We start from the raw sequence: 25,423 nt of genomic DNA, 5'->3' as shown, positions 1-25,423 counted from the left end.
AATCATATGTGAAGCTTAGCGGTGACCCAATGTCACTCTCAAATTAAAAACGGGCTAAGTAGAGAAGACCCAGTGATCTACTGACTGCCCTGGAAGAATAATCAGTTTATAGTGGGATCCATGCCATCAGTGACATGTTGAAATCCTATTAGATTAGAATATACTCTTGAGGAATAATTGTTGGCTGCCACACCACTGTAGCACCTAGTGATATATGGAGAGCTCTTTGGCAAAGTCCAACTGGTGACAGTAAGAATAACGTCCGAGAGATTTATTGCCAAATATTATTGCTGGAGTAATTGAGGAAATCTATTCCAAATGGCGATGCGTCTACTGGAAAAACAAACAAACTCAAATTAATGTGCCCGGAAGATCCAGCCAGTAAAAGTGTAACCGTTGTATCAATAAAGAATTTAAATGACATGCTGTCCCTTTAAATTGTTGCTCTAATTTTATGCAATCAATCCTTTTGTGACCTCATTAGTTGATTTAATTAATTTGACATTTAATTGATTTAACTGATAAATTATTAATTTAGTGAAAAAAACAACTTGCAATTAAAGTATGATGTAAGTACTCAGTGATTTAATCTAGAAATGCTAAACCAAGGGAAAAATGGACTTCAGTGATTCAGTGATTTATTCAAAAGAAAAAAAAGTAACTGTAGAGAAGAATCATTTATAACAAATGAATGTGTCATACCTGCACAATAGGAAAAAAATGTGTTACTAAATTAAAATCAGCTTTTTTTTAATCTAAATTTACTTTTTTTTATATCAATTAGAGTTTTTTATTCCTCATGCTCAAGCACCACATAACTAAGCACATTTTTAAGATTTTTCTTTTTATCATCATTTTTATCATTACCACCTGACTATTCGAGAAGAATTAAAGGCTCCGTGAATAGGACCAAAAACATAATAGAAATAGGAAAGAGTGAGAGATGAAAGTGAACGAGGCGAGGGCCTCGATGTATGAGGAAATATTTGTGAAGGGTAAGCCGATATCCCCACACACTCAAGTGTAGGCGGCCACGCGTCCCCTGTTCCAACTTTCCTAACTCAATTTCTCAAATTCAATTTTCTCCTAATGATGTTATTGACAATGTTATCACACACCATGAGCTATGATTAATAAAGTCACCCAAACACCCTCTATCTGAGCAAAAACATAAAAAGGTACTGTAAGGGAATTGGATACAAGGGGAGAAATTAACTAAATGTGAAAATAGTGAGAGAAATACTCAGCAAAAATCAGTTTAAACTACAGATGAAAAAGGAAAAAAGACTAACAAAGGAGAAAGATATTACAACATGAGTAACAGATGGAGAGGGAGAGTAAACAGTAGAAGAGAGAAAGGGGGGAATATGGGAAAAAGGTTACGAGGACGAACAAAAGACAAGAGAAAACAAGGGAACTTTGTGAGCCATGTTATCCTCAGTTTAAGGAACATCTTTTCACATATCCCTCCTACAGTTGATGTATCCTTAGTCTCCTCTGCATTTGTCTTGTCGCGGGTCACCGCTGAAACACAAAGAAGTAGAGAAAAGGCAAAGCGAGCAACGCAAACAGTCGAGTATCGCCAGGGGACCGTCGGAACAACGCTGGTTTCACTCAAAGCCGTTAACAGAAGGCAAGATGTCTTTCAGCTCTGGTCTGTTTTCAAGCAATACAAATCGTTTTGTTTATCAAATTCTGGATTGTTCTGACTTTTTTGTTTTACTTTTACTTTTTTTTTCACTGCTTGTTGGCTGAGCTTATGCAACTGGGTTTCTGTATGAAAGTTTCAAGGCCTGCTGATGTGAAGCCAAGTGTTTCTGTGCCTCAAGTCAAGTCAAGTAATTCAATCAGGATGGCCAGAAGTGACATGAGTCAGGATAGAGATGACTAACATCATCCGAGATCTCTTAATTAGGCTTTGACTGTCCATACACATGCACACAAAACAAAACAACCAAATAAAAACATTGTCATCATAAAGCCCTGGATAGCCTGGCAGTCTGTCAACGAGGCCTTGACTAAATGCACATGTCCTCTCTCACACACATATCATAGTCACCCCCATATAAGACCCACAGCAGGCAGCCCGGTGAATGTAACCCGAATTATGAGACAATGCTCTTTCAAATCGCTGTTTCACAATACAGAATGGATGTTTTCCAGGAAAAGTCCAGCATGTAAATGAGTTAGACATAGAGAGAAAACAGGGATGATCCCAGAACGCTGATTACCTGTCTGCAGATTATTTTACTAAAACAGGCTAATAATACAACCATTGTTTTCCAGCAAGAATTTTTGGGAAATATGACTAGAAAGAGTCTTCACTGCCAGAAATCATTGAGCAGAGGGTGCACTGAACTTGGTTTTGCATGTATTTTGCAAAACACTACACCTGGTATTAGGGCTTGCTATTGAACCTCAACACTTTTTGGTATCAACTTTCAAAAATTTGTGCCGATTCCCAAACCCAAAGCTGACAAATATCTGGTGAGATTCATAATCTTGTTTGCTTATCCTATGATCAGATAATTCCAGATCAAAAAACAAATTTTGCCAGTTTCAGACTATTTTATACAGGCAAAGTTCTTGTACTGCCATTTGTGTTTAGAAAACATAATTTGGAAGCTTTCACTTCTTAAATATAAAATAAATTAAACTATAAAAAGAGTTTTGAAAAAAAATTCTGAAATACAGTATCGATAAAAGTCAGGTATCCTATCTGCACTAGTATCAAAAATTTTAAAATAATACCAAACCCTACTTGATATCATCACTAATACTACTGTAGGTGCACATGCTCTTGTGAACATAAGTACATATGTAAGTTTGGGAATGTTGGATCAATGGACAACCATGCTGTTTAGTTAAACTGCATCTACATCAGGCAAGACTTTTACTTAAACCTGCAATAACTAATGTTTTGGGCACCTGGAGGACGCGGAAACAAGCTGTAAATTCAACACTGACATACAGTATTATCACTTTTAAGTTGATTGCCAAACACTTGCCTATTTAAACATCCAGCAAATACGTAGCAGCATTAGCATTTATTTGGAGCTGTGTTAAAGGTGCTCAATACAGAATTCAGAGCATATTTTGCCTCCATGCAGCTCTCAACATGGAGACAGCTGAGCTGACGGCTAGCTGATAACAGCGCTAACAGTGCAAACAACAGCAACAGCACTGACAAGAGCTAACAACTTAATTGCATCTAGGAGTTTGTGTGACAATTTGTGAGAGAATCATCAACTGGTCTGGAGAGAGACATTGAGTGAGAGTCACTGAAACCATTCTTGCATGGCTTTAATTTACTTGTTCAAATACAAACAGTTACTGTAGTACAGTAGTACCTCAAAAAAGCCCCCCTTGCCTGTGCTCCCGTGTCCAACATTTACGACGTCTGTTGCGAAAGCTCAAGTGGGCTTAAGTATCTCCATCCTAGAGACACCTTCTTAGTGTCTCCAGGACATTAAAGTCAGAGTGTTACATGAGTGTTAAAGGTCTTGCTGCAGAAAGTTAGCGCTCCTGTGATTTAGAGCTTTGCTACATTAACAGTATCAGTCATGCTCTGCTTGGGGAAACCGGCTTCTCAACATATGGTGGCTTGGATAGGACCCAACAGTAAATTCAGTTTATATTGAATGTGCCATGGTAATTTAGCGCTGAACATTTCATTGTGTGTTAGAGCCGAGTTTGATCAGGATGTGGAAGCCGGAGAGAATATCGGGGTCTGTGGTGAAACGTAAGATATCCAGCAGCAGTGACAGCAGGAGAGAGTGTGTGTGATGTGTGTGTTTGTGTGAACGAGTGAGTGAGTGTGAGAGAGTGAGAGATAGAGAGAGATGACCATTCTTCTTTTGATTGCACAGAGTTTATGGGTGGTCTGTTGAGCAGCTGTGTGTTCATCATACTTTACATTCCTTTGGCTCTGGATTTGATTTTTTTTTCCCGTGTTATGTTCAGGGGAAAATTTTAAAAATCTCTCTCATGTGTAATCATATGAAAAATAAAAAAAATTAAAGGTGCTGTGTGGTTTTTGACCACTAGTAACTCTATGGAGCAATGCTTTTATGAGTCTTTGTATCATGCACATGCACAAATGGGTGACACAATAGGCATTCCTACCGCTGGATCACTGATCACCAGTTGGTGGCAGTAACGCTGCAGAACATTAGACAGAACGCGCTAACTTTTGCTTGTTCAGATGAAAACTCCACAGAGGACTTTTAAATTGATCTCAATCTGTAGGCACAGTAATTTAAAAATACATCCTTGCATTTACAGTTAATCCCTGCAGATTATCTATAGAAATGAGTACACTATTGTGTCCAATTCTAGTGAGCACCTAAGAACAAGCAGGGTGGGATGCTACTCTGATATACACACAGTTGCAAGCATTCAGGCCCAATTAGGAGCGATTCTGTAAGGGCGTGAGATCAGGGACGCAGGGGCAGAAAGAAAGAGGTAGGGCAGTGCCAGAAGCACCGGGGGCAAATATTGTGTTCAGCAAAGAGACCATGTACAGATGTGCTGGCTCGTCCTCACAAAGAGCCACTGATGTCAGCATTGACAACTAAAGACGTAGGCACAAATAAGGACTCTATTGTTATTCGCCTCTTAAAACACAACTCTTAAAAAAAAAAAGCACTTGGAACAAGGACTGTGGGCAAGAAACAATCCCTGTGGATAACATGGTGTCTAATAATACTCTGTTACATCTAAAGTGGTATCTTCCGTTCCATAAATGTCATCACATGGTATCTATTGCTTACCCTGCCTCCTCTTCTCTCCTGTATAATTAAAGTAGCACGTTCCTTTCAGTGAGCATCACTGCAGGATGACGGTAAACTGAGGAGCCCACTGAGACCTATAAGAGGAGAAGCAGTATACCAGTTTGTATGCTCCATTGGACATGAAAATATAAATGAATGCTTCAAACAAGAGTGTAATTATAAAGGGATAAACGTGGTTATTCGAGAACTTGTTTTGGGACATGTATGATTATTTTTTTGGCTGAGGTTGTGGAGGGAAACAAGGTTCCAATCACCCCGCAATACGCCTGCTCTGATGTCATCCATTTGTCACGCTTCCTTCTTGTCAAAATCCTCTGGGAAAACAGCGCATAAAGCCGTAAAACTCCAATGCATCATAGATCGTGAGTGGAAAGTGCTTTCTAATCCTTCTTGTGCTGATTAATGCAGCCACTGTGACCATGGAGGCTGAAAAATAAGACAATAGGCAGAAACAATGAATGAATGCAGACTCGAATATTCTGATAATTAGGGCTCGACTCACTCTTTAGTGGAAGGTTGCGGTCACTGTGACGGTGATTACATTGATTGTTGAACACGCTTCACATACTGGATGAATTTCACATTGGGGATCATGGCCAGTTAGGGTGCGCTGTAATTGTACACCTATTCAGGCTGCCTCGGGGGTTGATGATCAGAGTCATGTTCAAGTTCAGCAGTGTTGTGCCTTGGCTAAAAACTCTCCCCTGACCTCAGTGACTAATAAATGACTAATAAAGCAAAGCAGACACATGTCTCCAATCTAGCGGAACTTAACCCCTCTGAAACAACATGCCTATTATCCCAAGATACGCAGTTATGACTGCATTACCATACAAAGCATTCCAGTCCATACAGTAAAGATCAAACCACATCGTCACATAGTTAAATATGTTGCTGTCTCCCTCAATGAATCTCTCTCCTTCACGCACTCTCTGGTATCATTATTTCTCCACAGACAACACCAGTCCTCCATCTGATCAGCAGATGGTCTGGACAGCATTATTAAGTGTAATTGGTGGTAATCTGGGGCGATTTTTTATTTCGGTGACACTTCATTTTCTATAATTCTCGCCTCTCCCTTTTAAGTCACCTAAGCGTTGTGTTAAGTGCCAGAGTGAGACTGTGCTTGTGCCAGCGTTTAATGTGTTCAAGTCTTCAGAGACATGCAGGCCTCAATGAAAAGCAGATGTGCAGATGGATAGATGGTTTAGGGAGAGGGAAGGGGAGCGATCAGAGGTGTACTATGCTTAAAGCAGGAGGAGGAGGCTGTTGGGGGGGGGCGTTGGAGAGGGAAACGGGATGTCAGGAGTGTGATGCAAACATCTGAACCCAAGGTACAACAAGCTGCCAAACCCGCAAGACAGATGCCTCTGGAAATCCGATGTGACACCTCAACTGGCCCCACTTTGGCTCCATAAATCATAACACTCAGCACTTAAACAGTTAATAATGATCATTTTATTCCTATTTGCCCCAACGACAGCCCTACCTGCCACCGGTCTCCCCCTCTCTTTCAACATGAGACAGGTCAACAGATACAAGTGTGTGACAGCAGCCTGCGGGACTTTGTAGAGGGATGCTCTGGTTGTGCGTCCTGTCTGGTGCAGATGTTGTGTATTAGGGTCCAAAGCCTTTCCCGGCTTCTCTGAATCTCATAACTCATGTCTATATTTGTGTCTGCGGCATAGGCCCGGAACTTATTTGTTTGCTTAGTAATAGATGTATGATTGAAAAACCTGAGGGCACAAGTAAATGAAAAATAACAATGTCTAGGGAGAAAGCTCCTCTTAAAGCAGGTGCGGAGCGAGGAAAGAAGAAAAACTCTATTAAATTACTGGTGGAGCACAGAAATGTCAGTGTTTTTGTAGCAGGATTACCAGTACCAGAAGACATGAGAACTTTTATGGGGATAAAATCAATTTGTTCTAGCTGATTTTAGCTGCTCTCAACTAGGTATCTTTGTTCGTCCCTGTTTTCCATTGGTCAACTTGGTCACTCAATAACCTCAGATTAGCTTCAAGACAGTCAAATACAAAAGGTTAAGTGAAGAAAAGGGGCTCATGTGGCTCCAGAGGCATCCAGCTGAAAGCCTTGGCTATTTCTGTGCACAGCACAAAAACATCTTACTTCCAAAAGAGTAATAACATTAAAAGAAATCATTAGCACATATAACAGCTGAGCCCAGATGTCCAAGCAAACCTCTTTGTGGATACGTCTGGTTGTTCATGCTAAGTGGCTACAGAGTTTTAAGTGATACTGATGAATGCAGCGGTCGGTAAACGATTAGCTCTCCTGCCTTTTAGAGAAGAGGGCACATGTTGTGGGGAGCAGGCGTCTTTATAATACCAGGCTTTTCAAATGGAGCAGCGCTAACCGCAGTCAAGAACACAAACAAATAGTTGGCAGCCGAACAACGCTCCCATCCCGTCCTATCCCAGTGCCAGCCTCGGTGCCCGCTGAGTCCCAAAGACCAACCACCTCACCACATGGCTTAAAGAAAGGGCGCTGCAAGTCAAAACCCAAACAGAGGAGAAAATGTGGGATTACGTGACTCCACACACACACACACACACACACACACACACACACTTACACACACTCCTCCCTCTCTTTCTCTCTCTCACACATGTACACACACACACTAAAAAGAAAACTGAAGTCTTACAGAGGAAGATGCACTGAATAGCTGCGGTCATTCCTGATCACTTCCCACAACATCCTACTAACTGTCACTTCCAATCATTTCCTCCGCTGTGCTCCCTGATTAACATAATTAAAACTTTACACTTGTGCATGTCACCACCTGGTGGTAGCACCTTGTCATTGGTCGTGTCCTCCAGGCCATCCCATGTGAGAACAAATCTATCAACAGGCAGCGGTGGAATAGAACCAAGTACATTTAGTCAAGTACTGTACTTCAGTACAATTTTGAGCTACTTTACTTGAGTATTTCCATTTTCGGCTACTTTATACTTCAGCTCCACTACATCTCAGAGGGATTACATGTATTTGACACTTTAGCTACTAGTTACATTTTACATAAAAAATATGATATGCTTTTGTGATATGATGCAGTAATGTACTACTAAACTACCCAGTAGTGTATAAAGTATTTAAATTGACTCCAGATTGAAGAACTACAACATTAAAAGGTATGTGTTACTGATAAAAACAGAATAATATAATATTCTATGAGAATATAACACTTTAAAAAGGAGCGTTCTGCATAATGAGTACTTTCACTTTTGATACTTTAAGTACAATTTGCTGATAATACTTCTGTACATTTACTTAAAGTATACTGAATTCAGGATTTTTACTTGTGATGGAGTGTTTTTAGACTGTGGTACTTGGACTTTTACTTAAAGCTGCAGTAGGTAGAATTGGAGCAAAATCTGATTAAAAAAAGTTATTTTTATAAAATTGTCGCTATATCCTGACAGTAGTGCATGAGACAGGTAATCTGAAAAAAATTCATGTGCCTCTGTGTCCTCCGGAGTCCTTCGGTGATCCTAACGGCATCGGCAAGATTTCACAGACCGGAGGAAAACAACCAATCAGAGCCAAGCTGGAAGCTGCCGTCTCTGAGCAGCTGTCGATCACTCGTGAACTCTGATCAAACGGTCAAACTAGGCAGCGCTGATCAAATACTAATCACTATTCTGTTACTGTAACGCCTATTTCTCACCTCAAATGTTTTCAGAAACATCTTGTAGTGCACTGTTAAGCTATAAAATTAGAAAGTTTGCTCTGGCTGGTGGGCGGTGCTTGGTGTTTCCTCAACAGATCTCAACATAGCTGCCGGATCACAAACTTTCTCATTTAACAGCTAAACAGTACACTACAAGATGTTTGAAGTTTGACAGTTTGATCGGAGTTCGCGAATGATTGACTGCTGCTTCCGTTGATTGAACAGCCAATAGGAACGATGTCTCCCGTCATGGGCTAGATTTTTTTAAAGCCTGAAAACAGAGCCATGAGGAGGTGCAGAAGTCTAGTTTTCTCTCAGAACACTTGAATTACAATATGCTGAAAGGTTATTATGGAATTGTTGCCCAATGATGCTAAAAACATTCTGCCTACTGAAGCTTTTAGTAAAAGATCTGGGTACTTCTTCCACCACTGACAACGGGTGATCCACATCAATTGGAAAAAGACAAAAAAAGCATGGTCTTAAGAGAAAGATCTGCACATAATATAGATTCAAGTCATCAGTCAGAAGTAACATAATATTCTGTTTAAATTTTAAAGCTGATCATTTCAAACTGGCCTCTAATGCAGCTCATTATCAGCTCTGTTGCATGCGATTCCTCGGACTGCCAACATTATTTCTCTCAAACTCAGTGACAGAGCTTTCAATGCAACGAATGATAACATGTTTTAATAGAACATGATCCCACCCTGATAAAGGCAGTCACCTGATACACATAAATGTGGCTGATAGTTAATTTTTGTTGTCATTTTTCAATCGAGGATATTGCTCCAGACATTGTGTCATTTTCAATAAAGATTAGTTTAAATGATCAATGGTTGTTAACGCTGGAGAAATAACAGACCTACATTGCGCAGTGAGTTTATTAAAATGACCCAGGTCAAAGTAATGCCTAAAACAACAGCCCTGCAATAAATCCTCGTATAACTTCATGAAGGTTGTAATTTCCAGTTATTGTTGAAACTGTGTTGATTCAACTTAATGGTCATTTTGGAGGTTGAATTGTATTACATTATACTGAGAAGTCTCCCTAAGATTTAGTCTACCCTCTTTGTTCACTAGTTTTAGCTGGGTGAACCTAATAAACTGGCCACTGAGTGTATATCCTCAGAGGTTGATGTATAATTTCCACATTTTCACATAAATAAATGCCCGTATTGCTCGTCTCTTTTACAAACTAATATAAAGATTGAGTAACAGCAGTCACAGTTATGTAACATTTGCTATTCTAAGCTCAGTGTAAGCAGATCTTTTAATAATTATCTGATGCTCAGGAAGTGATGCATTGACGTTCCCACCAGTGAGATGATCAGAATCAACAGAACTGAGTAATTAGCATAAGCAACGATAACCACATGAAGATATCTGAGCAGAAAAAGACCAGAGCTCAGCATACCGAAACCCAGACTTAATCACCAGGAAATGACATCATAGTGTTCGAAGACAATGTTTGCACACTGACCTCTGGGAACGGCAGTAAAAAAAGCACAGTATTGATTGATTATCACAAAAATAAGAATATCCTTTATCTTCAAGTCAAACTGTCTTAGAACATTTTTTTAATACAACAAAAATGTGCATAGTCAACAAACCACTTTAAAGCCACTAGTAGCCGCAATTCTATCCTGACAATCACTATCATAACAAGATTTTGCCCACAAATCTGTACACTGCCAGGATTAATCACAGACAATCACAATGTTTTACAAGGAATGCTCAGCCAAACCACATCCTCTAATTTGACTGAAAAGCCACATAATTGTAAAGGCCAAACAGTGTACAAAGCATCAGTCAGGCCCACAGACTGACTTGATAGACCGGCAGACGGACAAGACGTGATGCACTTGGCTGGCAGACGTGACAGGGACGTCTGGCTTAGTGACAGACACCTTTATAGGGCTGGTGAACAACACGGCTCCGGAGCCAGGCCAACAGCGCTGAAACCTCGGCATGGGATCAGGAGGTGCTTCAAAGCCTAACAAGAGGCTGCTCTGTTTGAGGAGGCGGCAGTAAATACTGGCAGAGCGATGCCAGTCCAGAATACTGACGAGCACTCGGCGCACCACACCCTCAGAGAGAGTGTTAAAGGTGAGACTGGTACACTTCTCAACAACTAAACATGAATAGTATTACAAAGTACATTTTAAATCCGTGTTTATTTGAAAGGTTTTAGATCTTGAATCTGTGTGTGCACATACGACTTTGAGTGCCTGTGTTTTTTCTGTGTTCACTCATGAGAATAACCAGTGTAAATAAATCTGCTGTAAAAAATAAACATGGCGATTTAGTGCAGAAGCTGCGTTTTCCCCTTCCGAACAATAGGCCTCAGTTTGTCCGTGTGCCCGCTCAAGTCGTACCAAAACACAGCAGACGTCCCTCTGAAACTGTAGTGAAATCAGATCCATTTGTCAAACATCAACATGCCCCTCTATTTGTCAAAATTACTATAATAGCACAATAAATCTGTACTGTTGAGGACGGCCGGGTTATTCAAATAACTTTTGTCAAACAGAGGTCATTTGAGATGATGGATTTATTGTCATGTTGAATTTATTCCATGTGGCATAACAACAAAAAAAAGAGACTCATAATAGCACAATTTTATTTCGCCTATTTTCCCTTCTTTTTTTTAAATACAAATGGCATAAAGAAAGTGAGCTGTTAAGTGTTTGTCTCTTTCTTTTGTTTGTTTTTTGAAGTTCCTAAATATTTGACAATAATACATGTTTGCAAAGGTCTGTAAATTGCATTATTATGATGATTATTTTTACCATGAGCAATTATTACACTGCTTTGTTGAATACTTGACTTGTTCTACGGTCTGTTATTCCTTTAAAGCAGACCGCTGCTAGGTATAACAGACCGCGGCTATGGACGCAGTTCTGATGTCGGACTCTGGTGGACCATTTTCGCGTCAAATTATTGATTTCTTAAGTAAGTAGCCGTGTAATACATCAGACCGGCAATACCTCATTCACAGTATACTTGCATGACCATGCCCCCTTTTGAAGGAAAACAATCCTGTGACTCTCATAGACGGGAACAGAGTAAAGAGAAGAAGCTGAAACATATCCGGCCACTGTGTTGGACGGGGGAAGACTGAAGGGACATGGTGGCGATCAACCTTAATTTAAAGTATCGCGAACGCTCTGGTTCATGCAAGGTCGCAAAATAATATAAAGGAAAAAAAAATGTTTTTTTATGTTTTGTAAAACATACAAAATAAAACATACGTTTCTGATGAGTGAATTCAAATTTGTCAAAATTACAATCCAAACATACATCAAATTGCATTGAAGTCTGTGGGATCTTCGGTTTTCTTTGCCCCAAAAGGGGTCGCAAAAGTACCCGTATTTGCCAGTCTGATGTATGCTAACATGATGATCATGGTGGTGCTGGAGGAAAAGTCAGGGGGTTACCAAAGTCATTCATCCTCTATCTCTGAGTGTCATGGTAATCCATTCAATAGTTGTTCAGATATTTCAGCCATGGACCAAAGTGGTGGACTGACCAACCGACCGACAGACCATTGCCATCGCAAATCCATGGCGCTAGCATGACTAAAAATAGGCGGGACAAAAGCCTACTCAGCATTGAGCTACAAAGTCAGTGAAAAACGTTGACTTGATCTCCTCATAAGTAATCTCAGATATAGAAGCATCCAGATACTATGCTGTCTTACTTTGTTAGCCTAGTTCATCCCCGCTCCAGTGGCTTATTCTTTTTGGTCCAAGAGGCTGTCGGTCCAAAACTCACATTACTCCTTCAGTCCTCTTCAGCCAGCACCCAATATTTACAAGGAATCCCAAATCTGTGAGAGAATTCGATTGAACACAGATGGCAGGAAATTCCTCGGAAATGACAGTGGCCAAACTCAACCACAGAACATGAGAGTATCTCCATGTAGCAGACGCATCGAGGCCCTTCTGACAGATACTCCTTCTCCTTCTCGCCCAGCACCGCCTCCTGCCATCGATTATAGTTTGACATGAGTAGAGATTTATATGACTTCTGTAAAACAAGTGATCAATTTGCAGCAATTACTGTATATTTCTAATGGGTTAGAGGCAGCAGTGGGGGAGAAACAAATGAATAGTTAGGAAAACGTCTGGAGGAAAACTCCCTTGATGGTCGGTGGTCCAACTGAGAGGTTGAATTTAAGTGATGGTAATTAGATCACATTCGAATGGAGCAACATTTGAAAATGATTATTTTGTTACCTACTCACAGTGCACATAACCTTCTGTTATTCTCAGAGGGGATGCTAGTTGTTTAAAACAAGGGCCAAACCAGATGTTTTTGGAACCAAAAGAGGAATCCAATTTCACTTCCTACTTCTTTGTTGCTTTTTGTTGTTTTAGCGCAGGAAGAATAATGGAATGTTACTTTGTGAAAAGGATATGTTCAAAGCATGCATAGTAATTGCTTTGGCTTTTGAAGTTTCCGGTTAAAGTTGAGGCGAGTGCTTCTCCTCCACAGTGTCCACAATGAATATTAGCAAGTCAGGATGATTAGGGGTTAACTCGCCACCAAAACGGAGCTCTTTGAGGAAAATGGGTTTTTCAAAAGCCCATAAATTTGCTTTGACAGCCGAGGCACAGAGGGTAAGCTTTTATTTTGATTTGATTACTGGTGTTGTTTCATGTCACCGGTTTATAAAACCCTATATTTCAGCACACAAAATAAACTGGTCTGCTCAAACACAAGGCACTAAATCCTTCTGCTTATCCTCAAAACAAATGTTATCTTTCAACGCGGGACACATCACACAAGAAAAAGCACACTACAACTATGTGAGAGAATTCGACTGTGGTACAGTCATTATCTGATGATGCACTGCAGTTCGGTCATGGAGTGAGATGACTTCACTTGCTGACAACCTGGTTTATCTTGTTTTAGAAGATTTTTTCTTCAAACACCGATGACACTTCTGACACACATAGCAAAATGGTTAATGTTCTGTGACTGATTCAAACCAACAGTGAGGAACAGTGCAAAAGACCTGCTATTATTGCACAGCAGTCAACATCCACCCACCAAAGGGCATTAACTTGGCTGAAAAATGACCCCCTCCTTCACTCAGAGGGCACCACAGTATTGGGGTTTTCATAAATATACAGAATAAATAAGAGAGAGGGCCCCAGGTTTTCCACTGAGCAAACCTGTGTTGAGTTTCAAACCACACATACCTAAGGAAGTCAGCAATACCATTCTTTTATTGTGTGGGGAGTCCTCATTCACCAAAGGCTTTCGCACTGAGGACCACCCCCCCTCACAACCACACACACACTCACAAACACAGATCACACATTGCGACAGGAACACACTCTCTAGGTAACTTGAGATGAACAGTCCAGCAGACATTATATATCACTTCACATCAAACAGAGCTCCATAATGCTGCTGTGAGGAGGGACACTGCAGTTCATCTCTCTACAACCTCAGGAAGAGCCCACTGTTGGCCACCGCTTGAGCAGCGGTGGCATGACTCCTCCTGAGCCCCCGTGGTTACACGGATTAAGGCTCAGTGGGGGCCGTAAAAAGCCAAAATGGTACCAAATGACACCTATGGAAACACATTCAATCTTGTGCGGTGGGAGGTCAATACACAGCTATTTACACAGACAGCAGTGCTGTGTGTTGGAACGGACAGGGCCACCATCAAAGAGCTTTATGAGCAAATATATTCTCACTGCGTAAGCATTTTAGATGTCCAGGCATTAAAGGCCTCCTGTGTTTTCCCTCTTGTTTAATGGCTGTAATAAGATTCCTTTTATTATGATTTCTGCTCTAGCTGTGTCCCCTCACCACGTGAGTCAGCCGATGGTTACGGCCAAAGTGAGACACAAGTTTCTTCTCAGTAGTAAAGCAATTTCAGTGTCGGAACTTGTCACTATTTGACTGTGGGTGAGCCCCAGCACCTTCATAACATCTAGGGCTGTCAAAGTTAACACAATAATAACGCGTTAACGCAAATTTGTTTTAACGCCACCAATTTCTTTAACGCATTAACACGACTTGCTATTTTTACGTTGTAGCGGGCTCAGTTTTGAAGCTGAGATACTAGAATCATATGAAACTAAGAAAACCTAAGGAATCCATCGGTACTAATCATACAACTAGCTTGTCCTGAAGGAGGCTAAATAACACTCCAAACTTACGCTAAATTTTGGCGAGGAAAAACTGGCATGGCCATTTTCAAAGGGGCCCCTTGACCTCTGACCTCAAGATATGTGAATGAAAATGGGTTCTATGGGTCTCCCCTTTACAGACATACCCACTTTATGATAGTCACATGCGGTTTGCCAGCAAGTCATAGTCAAGTCAGCACACTGACACACTGAATTTGCAATTAATTGCAATTAACTATGGACAATAATGCGATTAATCGCAATTAAATATTTGAATCGATTGACAGGCCTAGTAACATCACAATAACTAAGAAAACATAAACGGGGATTAGCATGATTGAATCTGGTGCTTCAACAAGAACTCATAGATTTACAGTGTACTGACACATGTGGGACAAAGACGTATGGTGCAAAAGGACATACAGGTACTGTCAACAAAAGACAATAGATATCATCTATCACCCGTAGACCAAGAATATATGATATCTAAATGTAGGTCATGTACAAAATACATGGTACATTATACAAAACTAACCAAACTACACAAAGTCTAGAATTAAAGTGACCATAATAATGTGGGAAAAGCAATACATACATGTTTCATGACATTAAAATTTGACGTAGATCACAGAACATTTATGTATACAGTATGTGTGCATATACAGCACACAACTTCTTAACATCTGTTCATATTACATCATAATGTATGCACATAAATGAATATATAGTTCCCTGATTCTGGATAGGGACTAGGGCTGTCAATGAATATTCTCAATTTGAATATATATTTGAATAGTAAAAAAAAATGATATTCAAATATGAAAATGAATATGCAATAGTGAAAAAAAAGCAGCACTACCGCGGCTGTCTGCCTTGCGCGCACTGAATGCACCACATGACGGGAGTCACACAACGTCATTTTCATTGACTCAAAATGAAACGTGACGTTAGGTCAAGCTGAACAAGGAATAATTCAACAACAATCGTAATGATGGCAGAGAACTCAGCCACATAGTGTGAAACCGTGTCTTAACAGCAAGCGTTACGTCGTGTAAGCAAACCACGTACCTATCAGCTGTGTACTCAAGGTCAGACTAGAGACGTAACCACTTAAAAGACGGGTGAGTAGTACATTTGTACTTTTTAAATAGAAAACACATTTTTCAAATAGTTTGAACCTATGGGTTTTTTAGAACAAATATTCAAATTTCAATTTTGGATAATTTTGAAATCCCTAATAGGGACCATAGTTGCTGGAATAAAGGCAAAAATGCCCCTAAAAGAAGCAGCACATACCAAGCAAACAGGAATGGCTCAGAGGACTAAGTTGACTTTATATCAACCCGAGTGTGATACACTCAAAAGTAAAAAGTGAAGGTTGTTTAGTTGATAGATTTTTGGATGGGTCCGTGGTGAGAAGGAGCCTAATCAGACGATAACGAGCAGAAATAAAGAAATCATTCTTCATCATCATCTTGGCCTCTGCCATGATGTGTGTTGTTTGGCTGCTCTTTGCCTGAGAGTGTGAGGCCTGAATAAAGAGGGAACCTTGAAGGGCTCTGGCCTGTACTATGTGTCAAGCCTTTCACATAACCTGGCACTCATTGTGAAGCTCTTTTACGAACCATAAAAAATATTCATTTCGCCCCTGACCTGTTTTCCAATATAGGCTCCCAAACCCATAAAAGGGGTTGCTTTTCATTTATTTTTATTTGAAGAACTTTGAAATGCAAATGTTTGTTTCTTTGCACGTTAAAATTGAGAGAAGCCATCTTAAAAGAGAAATTTGATGTGAAATATGAATTCTGGCCATTTTACATCATCCCTAACATAAACATGTGGGTTCTCAGTGCAAGTCTTTTTGTGCTGTTAATTGAGTGTACTTTGGCAGGCTGCAGTGTACATATACTGATGCTTTGCCTCTCTCGCTGGACTCCTTCATGACTCAGAGCTCTTGAGGCTTGTAGAAGACTGGCATCTTTACAGTGGCCTAGATTGGCCATATTTCCGTGTCAAATGACAGAGCTGGCCCTGTAAAAGTGGGCACTGTGGTAAACTGTGCATTTACATTTACGGCTAAAGCTATCAAGGACATGGCTAACAAGTCTTGTTGACTTTTGTTGAATTGCGGTTTTAGGGGTTACACGTTAAATATTTCTATCCCTGCAGCCTTTTTCTAGCCCTCAAATGAAAGTACATCGTTGCTATGCTTCATTTTTTTTAAAATTCATTCTATTCAGTTTATAGTTACTGTTGAACTTTTCTAGTTGGAATAAAAACCTGCATTCTTTAGAACAATAATGATTGAGTTATTGCAAAAAATTTAGATTTATTGTTCCCAGTGTATCAAATCGTTCTCAAAAATTTGCAAATAATAAAAAACACATACTGGCAATTTATGCTGGAAGACAGTACTGCACTGCCATTTATGTGCAATCAGATATGAGTACCATACCAAGACAATCAAAGCACCACAGATGCATACAAATGACTCAAATTAAACTTGAATTATTCATCACTAGACATTACACATCAATGCCATTTTAAATACTTAAAACATACTTGGAAACATTCAGATATTTTTCCAAGATGACAGGTTTCATACAAGCGGTGATGCTTAATGCAACATATCAGGTCAACCATTCCATGTACAAAGTCCGACTGTGCCCACGCCTGGCACGAGGCCTGGACTGCATGGTGTTTGTTTGAAGTGGTACGAAAATGTGGCGAGAAGACAAGGCAGAGTCATATCTGATAAGTGTTGGCGGTACTATTGTGTTCAAGTGGGGCAATGGGCAATGTGTTTAGTAGTAGAACCAAAGGGCTTTCTTGGAAACATAGGAAGTATGAGGGGTTGGGGGTGATCATCAATGAAATGTGAAACTGGACAAAAAGGCCATGTTTCATCACCTGTATCGTCGGGCAAAAATATTTGTTTTGCTTTTCCCGTCAAGTTAGTTGGCAGGAGACACTGTGATGACGCAACTTTGTTACCAAACCAGCTATCATCTTAAACGCAGAGTTTAAATTCAAGCCAGACAGTCAAAATCTTGGCTGTTTGGTTTATGGTTGTCAGTGTGAATTGTTACTTGCTGATTTTGGTGATTTATTTTCACAGTAAATGTAAAGCACAGTTTGAGTGTAACAAATGCTTACAGGGAGAATAAAGAAAACATGACAATTTGTTGTACAATATTTGCTTTGCTTTGTTGTATACTATTATTGGGAGAGAAAAAACACAAGCTTTCACAATGCAGTGCAGTAACAATGCTAAACCTTTAATTATACAGTTCTTTTTCAACTCAGGCAACAAAGCACTAAATAACAGATTAAACAATAAAACTATCGTCATTCAGTGCAGTATTTCTATGCTTTTGCTCACTTAACATGTCCTGTATCGTATTTCCAACAAACCCTGAAAGGCCTGTAACACAGTAAGCCTGTGTGTTCCTCTACAGGACAGCAAACATACTGTCAAACTCTATGGAGCGCTGCAGAACGCACCGGGCTGTGTAATGCTGTGGAACAAGCAGCAGGTATTTGTTAGTTAATCAGCGTTTGACTTAAGCAAGAGGCTGAGGTTGCGTTCAGGAGCAGCAGGGCTGTTTTGACTAAGCCATCTCAGCAAGGGCCCGGTCATGGAGACTCCCAGCATTTGTTAAAGATTAGCGGCTTAGTCCTGATGTACTGAGCCCGGGTCAGGCAGAGTGCAAGGCTCGGACGTTAGGCGAGTTTCACCCTATCTCTCCCATCTGCAGCTCTCACACAGCATATCTACTCGTCCGGGTACATGAGACACACTGAATAATGTGATTAAAGGTTTTGGAGTTCGCTGAGGGGAGATTGTACAGAAGTTGTTCCTTCAGGAAGCAGCATTACCCCGTTTGACAGACAGTCACTAAGGTCACGCCACAGAGGCATTTACGGCATATACAAAGTAATAAGCGTATCAAGATTGCCCTTCTTACCCTATATACTAAAGTTTCTTATTCTGCGTACCATCGGTGTACATGTGTGTGCCTTCTGTGTGTCATGCTTTGGTTGGTTTCTATTGCATTGGAGTGTACTATCAGATGTGAATGCTTCCAGTCAGAGTATCTATGCTGAATAAAGGAATAACAATAACCCACATGCTCTCAGCCTATCATTAGCCAAAATGCTAAATGAAAACCAACTGTGTGGGAACAATAAAATAATTTGTCAGGGGAGAAGGGTGCAGATAAATTCTGAAAGCGTTTTCCAATTGGCTGAGGCTCTTGTACGCTGGGCCAAGTGCTCAGCACCTGGCTGTCACGGCACTGACGCTGCCTAATTCATTTTAGCTTTCAAACACATGCCTATTAGATCACTGTCGATACGAGCTGAAAGTGCCTGATTAGGCTTTTTATTGGTATTAGTCATCATGTGCTGCGAGCTGACTTTTTAAGGGTAAAAGTTAGATAAACAGAAAGGAGAGAAATCTTGCTTTCCTCTCCTTTCTTCAGTCCCTCAATCTGTCCTCTAAATCTGTGACTCAGCTTCAGTGAGGACATACTGGGGCTAAGCCAGGTGCTCATCCCAAATATTCTTGTCAAAAACTCCTGGTCATATATAAAATACATTTTTCTGCTATGGGAATTTTTATTGGGTACTGAAGCCGTGTGAACCCATGTGTCTTGTCCGTGTGGATCCAAGATTCTCAGCATATCAGTTTTAAGGTAAGCAAGGCTTCATTTTGATGGATTTTGGCTTCCTTGTAAAGGTTGAACGCAGAGCTGGGGGAAACGGCTGTAAATGTCAAGCCAGCTAGGACAGCTACGCACTGGTTCCAACTGGGCTCAAATCTTTCAACTCCCATTCTTAACATAACCTGCCCGCCACCACTATCTTTATTAAATATGACAGAAATCAAGGTTTGGAAGGTCCAACGGGTCGCGATCCAAAGCAAACGTTTCATATCTTGATAAAAACAGACATCTTCTCGTAAACACCCACAAACGCACAAATACCTCATCACATACAGTATGTGCAAATGCACTGATGCACAAAAACCCACAGATATTAAAGGGTAACTTCAGTATTTTTCAACCTGTTTTTGTGTCTAACTGACTAATAGGGACAATAATTTCTACAAATGGTCCCGTATTGAAGGAGAGCGCTGTAGACGGCAGCTGTTCATAGGCTGCAATATGAAGCTATTGGGGCAAGCTGGCACCGCCATTTACGTCCACTAAAAGTGCTTGTTTTTGCCATAACAGACTCTGATTGTTATTATAAGTGTCTGACAACATTATAGAAAGAGTCTCGCTCAAGGAGAAGTCTCGCTCTGATATCTGGCGAGGTGATGTATTGCCAGAAGACAACGGTGGAATAGTGGATCTACAATGGAAATATGAGTGCCAGCCGGGCAGAGTTTGTTGTGTTGGAGTACAGAAAGCGTAGCTTAGCGTTATCTAAAAGATTTTCAGTGTCATGGCTGAATATTTAGATGATTTCGAGAATGTGGATGAGGTCGTCCTCTCCTCATTTCGCACATGCCCATTGTTGCTTTGTGTGATGAGCATGTACCAGAAACAACAAAGATGGCGGACTACCGACTTTTTAACATTTTGTTAGCGTTGCTCGGACTAATTACTACATTTGAAAACTGTTCCAGTCACAGGAGGCCAAAGCAGGGAACACATTAAACATGTCGAGGCTTAATGGTGATTGAATGTGCTTTTTGGCGATTGATGGCAAGGTTTGGAGCACTCAGAAGGACAATGGACATAAACCTGAATGACCTCCCTTTCATCATTTATGCATGTGAAGAGACAGTTGAGGACAGCAGAGTGATGACAGTCATGCAGTTCAACCAGGAATCCCAGCCCCCCACCAACAATAACCATTATCGAACTGACTGGAATGAAGCCGAAGGAAAGGGAGTGAGAACTGTGGTAACAAAAATCCTTGACCCTTAACTTGTGATCTCACTTGTGGTGGCATGTAAATATTACAGCAAGCAGAGCGTTTTGAGTCGTCTTTGCGTTTGAGTGTGGACGGGGATATTTTGTAAAACGAAGGTCATGTTTTTTTTTTTCAAACGGATGGGAAAATATCCGTTTTTAAAAATATCTGTATACGTGTAGACAGGGCCTTAGTGAGCATAACCTTACATTGATGTGGTTCACTTGCTCTCTCAGCTCATTTAGCAGATGCTGTCTGCAGTGTTCTCCCTAAATACTGAACCAATTTGAAAAATGTGTTGTTCCATTAGTCATTCAGACACAAACGCATGGGAAAATAGGGTCCAGATTGAAAAATACCAAACTTACCCTTTAAATATGTCTTCAACTGTTCCCAAAGCATTAAATTACCATAATATCTCTTTGGTGATTGATTCAGTCATTGCAAAATATCAGTGGGTCAGCATTTACTTTAGCAAGTATTGAGATTTCTTACTTTCAAAAACAAAGTTGTGTGTCCTGTTTTGGAAACATGCAACAAGTGGCTGACCGGTGTTGCAACAGATTTCATTCTCAAGCCAAAAAAAGCCAAAAACAATAACATTTTGCACTGCGATGTAGTAACCTCTTCACTAGACTTTTCTGTTGGATCTCTGCTCTAATTATCTGGCACAAAGTGTGTGTATCTTTTATTAACTTTTAAAGGTTTTAATGTTCAGAGTTCATGAACATGTCCATTCTGTCCTCCACTTTGACCCAAACACACAAATACACACACACCGTCCAAATCTGCTCACTAATAAAACTGCCAACAACTAGCCCCATAAGAGATCCTCATTGTCCAACATGATGTTTGTGTTAAGCAGTGTATTATAGAAGCCGACTTCTGGGTCTTGGGGGGAATGTTAAGCATGTTAATGAAGAGTGCATACTGAGGCTATTACTCTGTGTAATATGGATCCATTTAACACACTTACTGCTTAGCCCATATGAACTATATGAAGAAAAGGGGTCCTACATTTCTACATACACATCCTGGCAACAGTAAATCAAAGAAGAACAGAACTGATCGTCTTTAACAAAACACCTTAAAGCACAATTGTTTCCTCATTTAGAAATACAGGAAAACACTGTCAACAGAATGAAAACTTTACAGCTTTCTTTCCAATGCAATATGATGTAGAGAATATAAAGCAGACAGATACGACAGGAGCCAGAAGATAACAGATGGCTCTGCTGTTTCCAGTGGAAACTTCTGGACAGAGCAACCGACTCATCTGTGAGCTGTGGTTTTCAGTTCCAAAGGGTGAAATCAAGCAGACATCTCTGGTAGGCAGTGACATCAGTACAAGCCAATGTCATCTTAAATTCCTTCAACACCCTGTCTGGCAAATGGTCTGTCAAAGATGATTAAAGAAAGACAATGACACGTAACAGACAATAAATAGACAATCCTTGGATTAGCTGAGGAAATGGAAAGGGAATATGAATCAACAATGCTCACCCTCCCCTTTACAAATCAAGATGGCCTTTAGGCACTATACCTCCATCTGTTGATGGTTGTAGTTGGACAACTACCAGGTGTTAGGGTGTGTGGCTATAATGAAGCAGAGCCTTCTTGGATTTAGTAAAGCAAGACACGATCAAAACCGAGTATATGTCTGGACCGTGTATGGTCATTCTGTGAATTTGTCACTAAATTGTTATACAAATAGTCAGTGGTCATGTCTATAATGTTAAATCCAGCGGTACGTGTCCACCAGGTCCAGCGAGGACACTAGGGGACGCACTGCTCCACTAAACTGGCCGTTCAAGCGGTGACGTACCCTATTGTGGAACGCACGTGATTGGTCCCTGGTTTTCTGCTCGCCGTTTCAAACATTAAACAACATGGCGGCCTGCTTGTAAACTTGCCACTGCTGAATCTCGTTCATTTTATAACTAGATCGTCTAGTTTGACAGCTTGGTCCAAGTTTCGTGAGCCGGATGCGTCGCGCTGGACAGGCTCATTTGCATAAAAGGACTGTTCCCCTCCTTTTCATTTTGAAAGAGCAAAGGCAAATGAGGAAACTACCATCACTCGGCCGACCAATCGTGTAACTTCATCACTCAGTCACTCAGACTTTTGCGTTTGTAGGGCTGGCCCTCTGCGGTCCAGCCAATAACACAAGTGAAAAGCATTATTGTCTTGTTTGCTGTTCCAGCACTACATGGGGAGTTCTCACACAGAAGACATTCCCACACAACGAAAAAAAAGTCACAGCATCACAACATGGGAAATTGCATCTTCTTATCACATACTTTATCTCCTTGCTCTGATATTAGCCCACTGAAAACAGCTTTCCCTTTCAAACATAATTGCCTGTAAAAAGTCTGTAAAAATAACCCTGAGCGTTACAGATCACAGTGCTGGCATAGAGCCTCTAAACTTTATTAACATCCAGAGTCGGCCTGGCGAAGCTCCCAGCTCCCTGCAACTTGCACTTACAAGCGTTAACCTGAGCAGGGCATCAGCCTCACTTTCCCAAAATCCTCTACTTCCTCTCTTCATGCAGCATCGTGCTGTCCAGATTTGCTACTAAAAAAGAAACTTTTTGACAAAACACCAGTCCACCTGTGCTACATTGCTGCTTGTGTGCTTTGGATGAACAGGATGATATCACTCTCGGCACTCATGGAACCCTTACAGGTCCTGACTTCAAGCAATACATAAGCTATAATAAATTTTCTCGAAGATTCGCTTGCCAGTGCTTTAAAATATATCATTGAAAGAATAATTCAATAGATATTGACTCATTGTGATGAAACTTGGCTCTCTATGTAGGACAATAAGGCGTACAGATCTATATCTGCCAAGACATAATGCACATACGAATATCTGAGTCCAAATCAAGTGCAAGTCGTCACGCTCAGGGTTTGTGATTGATGTCGACCCACATCATTCACCGACAAGCAAAAGTACTTTTTTCTCTAAGCAACCTTTATTCTGCCGTTCCTTTGTGCACTTATTAGTCCCGGTAAGCAAGTTAATAGAGAGCAGGAGCTGGACTGCATTGCACATGACTAGAGAATAAGTAATTCTTCCAGAATGCTGGGCTTCTATTAACAAGCACTAATAAAGTATATAAACTGCACTATTAGACTGTATAATGTCTTTCATAGTCCTCTGGGGCAGCGCCAGCCAATGGTGCAGTGAGCTGACTGGGCACTGCCCCATGGCAGCTTCCTGGCAGAGAGACGGAGAGAGAACAAGAGAGAGGATAAAACTCAAGCTTTTTGGCTGCTTTCTCCTCCGCTCTAATGAAGGCATTAAAACAGCCTCGGCTCGCATCATGTTTGCCCATTTGTTTTTGACCACTCGGTTGAAGCCAAGGTTTGATTGGCTGGCTGATTAATCTCCAACATGACCAGCCTTGTAAAAAAGGGCAATTTCAGACAACATTTAAAAGAGTTGAGCATTTGAAACTGTTGCTGTAGCAGTTTTAAATGGTGATCTGTTTCCAAAGAAGTGATGCACACTTAGCAACTATTACGTGTTGTGAATGTTACTCACATCTTGATCACAGCTAAAGAGATAAACTGCTGATACAGTAGTAGGTGGAAAAGATTAAATGGGAGCCTCCTCATGATCGAGTCACACGTTCAAAACTGCCCTTTCACACTCAAACAATCTGTGTTCTTGCAGCTTGTTTAAGGAGGTCAGTGAAGCCCTGATCCTAATGGCCACATCGCTCTCCTGCCACCTCTCTCTCTCTCTCTCTCTCTCTTTTGGTCTCTCTTTCCAGCTGACAGCTGCGAGGGCCCAGTCAGCTCTGGCAGAGGCAGCGCAGCGGCGGACGGCCGTCTTAACTGCCGCAGTCAGAGCGGAGCGGATTTTTCTTTGATGAAACACAGCAGCGTCGAGCCAAGAACAGCAAGTGGCACAGCCGAGATGTAAATCAAAAACCCACCCGTGTGCTAAGTCATACACATAGAGGTCTGCGAGAGGAGTCGCTGCTGTCTGAAAATGCATGAGTAATACAGACTCTATAGACATGTGGTCAGCTGTGGCATGTCTGTCCAGGCGAATGGAATCAGAGAGAAGTATCTTTACTACAAATAGTTAAAAGGTAAAACAAATCTGGTCTTATTCACAAAGACCTGGCAGCTTATTCTTAAAAGTGTAGTGTGTGAAACTTTGTGAGTACTTCTCAGGGCAAGGTTTAGACTAAAAATAAATTTTTATGATGACATATCTGAGCCAACTCTGCAGCTTTTTTTTTTTTTATTAAACTGAGGCCCAGAGCACATTTCTTCTGGTATTCCAGTGATATTTCGACACTTACTCAAACCAGATCATATTTTTGCTATGTGACTGGTTGGATTCATTGGCAGAATGAAAGTCAGAATTCCTTTGGTTACAGTGAGATGCAATAGTCATACCACACTGGTCACATAAGAATGAGAACATTTGACCCGACCGACACGACTGTGGAGAAGGAAAAGGACAGCGGAGAGGTGGCAGCGCTAAAATTTAGGGCTGGGACGATAGACCTATCTCCAGATTCGATACTATCACAATACTTGGGTGCCGATTCAATATGTATTGCGATTTTTAAGTACTGCAATTCTACAAGTATTACGATTCGATTTTGCGACTTATTGCAATTTTTGTTAACTTTTTTAACACTAGACCATGGGAAAAAAGTTGAATCATACACTTCTAGGGACTTTTACTTAAAACATTGGTAAAATGGTAAAATGTAGGTAGAGATGTCCTGAAGTCAAATATATCAGTCGTTGTCAGGCATTATTTATAAAAAAAATTCTAGCAACCCAAAAATCAAAGAATACAGACATATTCCTCACAAATTAGTGGCATTT

At 40.7% G+C, this 25,423-nt stretch overlaps 1 protein-coding gene across 6 annotated transcripts in view; it reads right to left on the bottom strand.

Moving 5' to 3' along the window:
• The window catches only part of glis1b (GLIS family zinc finger 1b), an 86,060-nt gene that overhangs the window by 47,348 nt on the left and 13,289 nt on the right, over window positions 1-25,423 (bottom strand). Inside the window, exon 2 of one of the 6 annotated variants that reach the window (XM_074635608.1) lies at window positions 4,773-4,867. The exons of the other annotated variants lie outside the window; for them this stretch is intronic. The gene's annotated coding sequence lies outside the window, so the exon portion shown is untranslated. The remainder of the gene's footprint in view (window positions 1-4,772; window positions 4,868-25,423) is intronic. 6 annotated transcript variants of the gene reach the window in all.

Source organism: Sebastes fasciatus, chromosome 5 (assembly GCF_043250625.1).
Source record: "Sebastes fasciatus isolate fSebFas1 chromosome 5, fSebFas1.pri, whole genome shotgun sequence".
NCBI classification, from domain to species: domain Eukaryota; kingdom Metazoa; phylum Chordata; class Actinopteri; order Perciformes; family Sebastidae; genus Sebastes; species Sebastes fasciatus.
Note: the sequence above shows the minus strand (reverse complement) of the source record. Positions and strands in the feature narration are given on the sequence as shown.